The sequence below is a fragment of the Eurosta solidaginis genome, chromosome 2, assembly GCF_040869045.1.
Source record: "Eurosta solidaginis isolate ZX-2024a chromosome 2, ASM4086904v1, whole genome shotgun sequence".
Taxonomy (NCBI): Eukaryota; Metazoa; Arthropoda; class Insecta; order Diptera; family Tephritidae; genus Eurosta; species Eurosta solidaginis.
The window spans coordinates 94150244-94156956 of record NC_090320.1 but is presented as its reverse complement, the minus strand read 5'-3'; the positions used below and the strand labels follow the sequence as shown (position 1 = coordinate 94156956).

Below are 6713 nucleotides of genomic sequence, written 5' to 3'. Positions count from 1 at the left end.
AGGGACGGCTAATAAAAACCCAGAGTTAGGTAGAGAGTATGTTCGAGTGTTATCAGAATATGAAACTCTCGGACATATGAGAAAAATCAAAAACAATATTCCATCCGACGATTCGGATAACTATTTCCTGCCCCACCACGCCGTTGTAAAGACAGAAAGTACAACCAACAAAGTACGCGTAGTATTTAATGCCTCGAGCCCTACGGCGAATGGCACTAGCTTAAATGATATTCTACTCCCAGGCCCAGTGCTTCAAGCCGATTTACCAATATTAATCTTACGATGGAGACTATACCGTTTAGTCTTCAATAACGACATCGAAAAGATGTATCGACAAATTTGGGTGAACGAAACCACACAAAATTTCAAAGTATTGTGCATCGCACTTCACCGAATGACTCTATTAGTCTTTACGAATTAAAGACGGTTACCATCGGAGAGAATTGCGCTCCATATCTCGCGATAAGAATGCTCCTACAACTGGCTGACGACGTAGCAAATTCACACCCTACAGCGGCTAGTATACTAAGAGAGAGTATGTACGTAGATGATGTTTTATCTGGAGGACACACAATAGCGTCAACCATCAGAGCAAGAAACGAGATTCGCGAAGCATTACACTCAGCTGGCTTTCCATTGCGCAAGTGGACATCAAATTGTGAGGAAATCCTTCAGGACAACCCCAAAACGGATCTGCTCAGCGACGACTTCCTAGCGTTCGCAGAGGCTAGCTCGGTGAAGGCACTCGGAATACGATGGAACGCGCCCTAAGACATATTTTATTTCAAAGCAGGAACCCTAGAGAATGGCGAAAACATCGCCAAACGAACAGTCCTATCCGCTATAGCCAAACTTTTCGACCCTTTAGGCTGGCTTGCGCCAATGGTCATTGTGGCAAAAATACTCATTCAGAGTATCTGGTTAGAAGGCACCGCGTGGGACGAACCAGTATTGACCAGTACGTTGGAACCATGGAAAACCTTCACCGTGAGATCCATAAAATAAGGATACCTAGATGGGTCAACTTTTCACCAGGAACCGCCATCGAGATTCATGGATTTTGTGACGCATCCGAGAAGGCTTATGCAGCAGCCGTTTACATGCGCGTGAAAACGGATGATGAAATCTGCATAAATCAACTTCTTGCGAAAACTCGAGTAGCCCAAGTGAAAAGTCTCTCTCTTCCACGTGTGGAATTTTGCGGAGCCGTGCTGTTAGCGGAAATCACAGAATCAATCTTCAGGAACCTCAAATTGGGACCAGTGGAACCTCAAGTTGGACGGATTCAACTATCGCACTCGCATGGATACGAAAGCCGCCTTGTTCCTGGTCCACTTTCGTCGCACATCGGATCACCAAGATTATCGACATGGTCGGAAGAAAGGACTGGTTGCATGTAAATTCAGAATCAAATCCAGCAGATTTAGGTAGCAGAGGATTACCTGCGTCTGACTTGGTCAACAATTCGTTGTGGTGGCAGGGACCTTCTTGGCTGCAAGAAGAAAATTTCCACTGGCCAGCACAAGATACCGAATATAACACGTATATTGAGGAAAAGCGTGTAAAGGCTCATGCAACGTCAGTAAATAACAACCCTAACATCCTTGATAGGTTCTCCGACTTTTCAAGGGCGTTGCGGGTCATATCATACATTTTTCGCTTTTTCTGCAGAACACATCCAAAAACTAAAGTTTCCTTCAATAGGCAGTCTCACTCAATAGCATCTGATGAAATCGAAACTACGACACAAAAATTGATAGCTATATGACAAAGGAAATACTTTCAAGCAGAGTATGCCAACTTGACGTCAGGAAAACCAATTCATGGGATTTTGAGATTTTACCCTTAAACTCATTTATCGATACTGAAGGTATAATCAGAACTGGTGGTAGGATTGACGCATCCAAAGATATGCCCTACAACGAACGTCACCCCATTATGCTGCCGTACACTTCTAGGCTAACCAGACTCCTAGTTGAATTTATACATAAGATCTCCCTCCATGGAGACAACCAGCTGATGCTGCGCTTTATTCGCACTCAGTACTGTATACCGCTTGTTAAAAATATGCAACTGTAAAGTCTGTACTATTTACAAGAAGCGGGCGCAAACTCAACTCATGGGAATTCTTCCAAAGGAGAGCACAACCTTTGCTAGGGCCTTCACAAATACAGGGGTAGATATCGCCGAACCATTTGAAATGAAGTCTTATCGAGGGAGAGGGTGTAGGACCTTAAAAGGAAATATGTCTGTTTGTTAGTCTGCTTTTCGACGGAAGCTACCTTAGTACCGGGTCCTTCCTGGCTGGCTTCGCCAGATTTGTATCCAGACGAGGATGCCCAAAAACGTCTACTCCGACAATGGTAATAACTTAGTCGGAGCTTCGCGATCCTTACGATCGGAGTTTAAGGCATTTCTGGGGAGGCAAGGAACAAAACGATGAATAAATATAGCCATCAAACTTTCGCATGGCATTTTATACCCCCAGGTGCTCCTCACATGAGAGGCTTGTGGGAAGCCGGGGTAAAAAGTTTTAAAACCCATTATAAGAAAATCGCGTCCAACCACAAATATACATTTGAGGAGTTTACGACTCTCTTATGCCGAATTGAGGCATGCCTTAACTCCAGACCACTGAGCCCATTATCCAACGAACCTTCCGGCTTGGAGCCGATCACTCCAGGCCACTTTCTCGTGGGTGGGCATCTGTTAGCTCCACCCGAAATCGACTGTGACGAGAATCCTGCCTCAATCTTTAATAGATGGCAGACACTGAAGGCCCCACACCATACTTTCTGCAAAAGATGGAAATCGGAATATCTCACCGGGATCCAGAAACGACACAAGTGGAAACATCAACAATCTAATCTAAAACACGGAGACCTAGTCGTTATCAAGGAGGACAACCTCCAACCCAACGAGTGAAGAATGGGGAGAATCGTCAACATACACCCAGGCTCTGATAACCGTGTGCGTGTTGTTGACATCCATACAACCAAGGGACAAATAACTAGACCAATTACGAAATTGGTACTCCTTCCGTCCCACGACAAGGAGGATGAAATGTAAGGGGCCAAATTCCGCCTTACAAAACCCCAAAAAACCAAAATTCGATTTCCCCAGACTACCTAAAATCAGAGGCCCACGGTTAGTGATAGCACTCAAAGCATATTCAGGAACCCGCGTCTTCGTGTCTCTCTATCGCTAAGCCTGTTTCTCCTGAGCCATATATTATAATCAACCCCCCGGTCTCGTGATGGTGCGAGTCTACTTGAGGGGAATCCTAAGGCGTACTACGCGATGGCAATGGGGAAAGGGAGCGCGGGACATGAAGACGCATTCAACCACGCGTCGTGATGCCCCGTTATCCCTAAGCTTGCGTCTTTCCCGAGGCCCTAATTATAATCAACCCCCCGGTCTCGAGACGAGTCTACGGAAGGGCAATCCTACATCTTACTACGCGATGGCAATAGGGAAAGGGAGCGCGGGACATGAAGACGCATTCAACTATGCGCCGTGATGCCCAGCTACTCCTGAACGTGTTTTCTCCCGAGCCATGTATATCGTGCGTTCTTTTTAATTCTCTACCCCCGGTCTCGTGTCGAGTCTACCGAGGGGAATCCTAAACCTTACTACTGGTGGGCAATGGAGAAAGGGAGCGAGATGCACGAGGACACGGGAGAGCTTGCCAAAAGCTCCCAAAACCAAAAGGCAAATTAATTTTTTTTTAATAAGACTAACCGGGGGCCCCCTGAACAAAACCACCCCAAATTCACTCGCTCACCCCGAGCGAGGACACCAGAAACAATCTCACAATTCACTCGTTATCCCAGAACGAGGACACCAGAAAAGCCTACCGCAGAAGGGCGAACCGCTCTGCCACAGAAGCTAAGGGCTTTCGGCCCTTTATCATTATTAAATTCCCAGCTAATCAACCCAAGTTCACTCGCTCACCCAGAGCGACGATCACAGAACACCTAAGCACTCGACCAAAAGCACGAGGCCAACAGAATTTTGTACTTAATGCGTAGAGTATCGCCCTATTTCAAAATAGTTTTCAAAGAAAAATTGTCTACCACAACTCAAGTCCAACAGCTTGAGTATAAATTTATTCAATCAAATTCACCCGCACACTGAGACAAGTTAAAGCTGCTTAATAGTTGGTGTCCATTTCCGTTGAGGAATACGGTAAATACGTATGATAAATAAACGATCCAGTCCAAGAGTATGCCACGGGGTGATGCGATATCGGTGGGTCCACTGTAAAACAAGAAAAAGGAGAACGCATTCAAGTTTCACACACAAAAAAACAAAATTAGAGACTATTATTTATTTTTACCACCACCAACTCCACTACCCGCTTCCACTGTACGTGCAGCTGTACCGCTATTTTAATTTCTGCATTTTCATTGGGGGGATAGCGCGCCGCCACTCTTGACTCCACCACTATCATCGTTTAAACCTTATTTCTTATACAGCAGATTCAGTAAGTTTGTTCGTACACGCTCAACATCATTCTCTAATCGATCTAAGTAGTAAGCAGACTCGTACAACGTGCACATACCACGTCATCTGCACTACCAATAACCATGAACATATCACCCACAAATTGTCCAATTTTATTCGGAAACTTAGGAGATGTATGCGACGTATGCGTTTCGGTGAGGAAATTTTGTTGTCTTGAGCCCAACGCAGACATAACAACGATTACGCGTATTTACATGAAGTGGTTGGTGTGGCAAATTACTCGGATGTGTGTTACTGGACGTTACAATACCTAAATCAACTTTTTGTTTTCAATATACGGGGTTGGCTAAGACCGGTCACAGTCACAGCCCCACTTGTATGCAAGTTATTAATTTCCGTCAAATTCATTATTAATGCATACAATTCCATACATATGAAATTACAACTCAATCATTCGTATAGTTATGTCTATATGGTTTTACAGTTTATCCGCTTTGTATTGCTGTGGGGTACTCACACAAAGTCACATATATGCGTATTATATATGTACGTATTTGTTTTCATCTGGATTTGGAAACTTCCTCTTTCAAATTCCAACTTAAAACTCACGACGATGATATTTATCGGAATCGAAGTATGAAGTGACCACAACACGATTACCGAATTTACATCCCGTCAATGCTTGCTGAGCCTTTCGACAATCCATTGCCGATTTGAACTCAACAAGTACCTTCCCACAACCAGGCACATCCTCACCCTCAATGGGTCTGGGGATTTCAACACTCCGCACCACTCCATACTTATTACATTCCTCTTTAATATCCTCCCAAAGATCTTCATATTCTTCTTCGTCACGCAACCCATCTGGGGTGACCATATTAAGCTAGCAGAGTGCCTCGGTGGGCGGACCTGAAGTGCCGACCATAGAAAGGCCAGGAACTTGTATCATAACTGGCGCAGCAGCGGTTGAACTATTTTGTGCATTCTTTGCACCAACACTTGCACGTTGCACAATTAATTTCTTACCCCCAAGTTGCATTCCATTAAGGCCAGCAATAGCCTGATCGCTTATACTGTGATCAACATATTTAGAAAATGCTTAACCTTTGCACAAACCAGTGGCAGCAGCTTTAACCAATTTGAAAGCACGCGATTGTCCAAATGAGAACAACAACTCTTTGACCTGTTCTTCATTTAAATAATTTAGCAAACCACCAATAAATCTTTTATGCGGTGAATCTGGCACTACCGTAGAGATTACACCGTTGTTGGGTGGTGATTGCATTGCCTGATTATCATTTACTCCCGGCCTTTGCTGGTAATCATGAGTGCGTCTTATCTTCAAGCTCTGTCCCTAAAAATTGATACCATCGACAGCCATTGCTTGTGTTGTCTCATCTGTTGAACGAAATTCTAATAAGCGAAATTTTTATCCAAATTAATTTGGCATGCCAATACTGGACTGCCTGCGGCTTGTGCTAGACCCGTCAAATGCATTTGCTGATTAAAGAATTCCATCATTTCATGTTCGGTTACACCAAATGGTATGTTGCCAACATATAGACGGCGCGCTTGGCGCGTCATAGTCGAGCCGATAACTGGTACAGCGGCTTGGGGAATTTCTGGTGCGGCATTTGTCCAGCAGCTTGCATAGCTTTGTTTTGCTGTGGCGTAATATGTTTCAAGCCGGGTGGTGGTACATCCCAATAGAATAATGGTTTCCTACGGCGGAAACGTATAAGTTTATCACGTCCGCCACCGAGCCCAGCTATATATATAACCCCGTTCGCACCATTTAGCAGGTTCGCGTGAACGTGATATACGATAATCACAATCACGATCGCGATCCTTCGAACTTGACCTATGACAGCGTCTATCGCAATCTTCAGAACCCATTTCAAAACCAAGCCGTTTCCATTTACTCAACGAATATATTACTATGCTCCAATGGTTAAACAGGATGCCTTACTATTTTTCGTGAAAACGGACAATTTATGCACAGATCAGTGAAGAATTTGTAAGTTTTTTTTTCGGTGAGCAAATATAAAATGCGGTTGAAAATTTTTCTGAAAAACGCAACCTAATGAATTTCATTTGATTATTCATTGGTTTTACGCACGGCGTCATGTTTCCTGTGGCCAAGAAGAATATGCGCAGTGGCACCAGCCACGATGTTCTGTACCAAAACCTGCAAAGAAAAAAAATTAATTAATAAAGTGCACAAATGGGTATCGCAAAAGTGTGAC

At 44.1% G+C, this 6713-nt stretch overlaps 1 pseudogene; it reads right to left on the bottom strand.

Annotated features, from left to right (window-relative positions):
• Positions 1-5065: 5065 nt before the first annotated feature.
• On the bottom strand, positions 5066-6363 carry LOC137242287 (splicing factor U2AF 50 kDa subunit-like; annotated as a pseudogene).
• Positions 6364-6713: the final 350 nt, after the last annotated feature.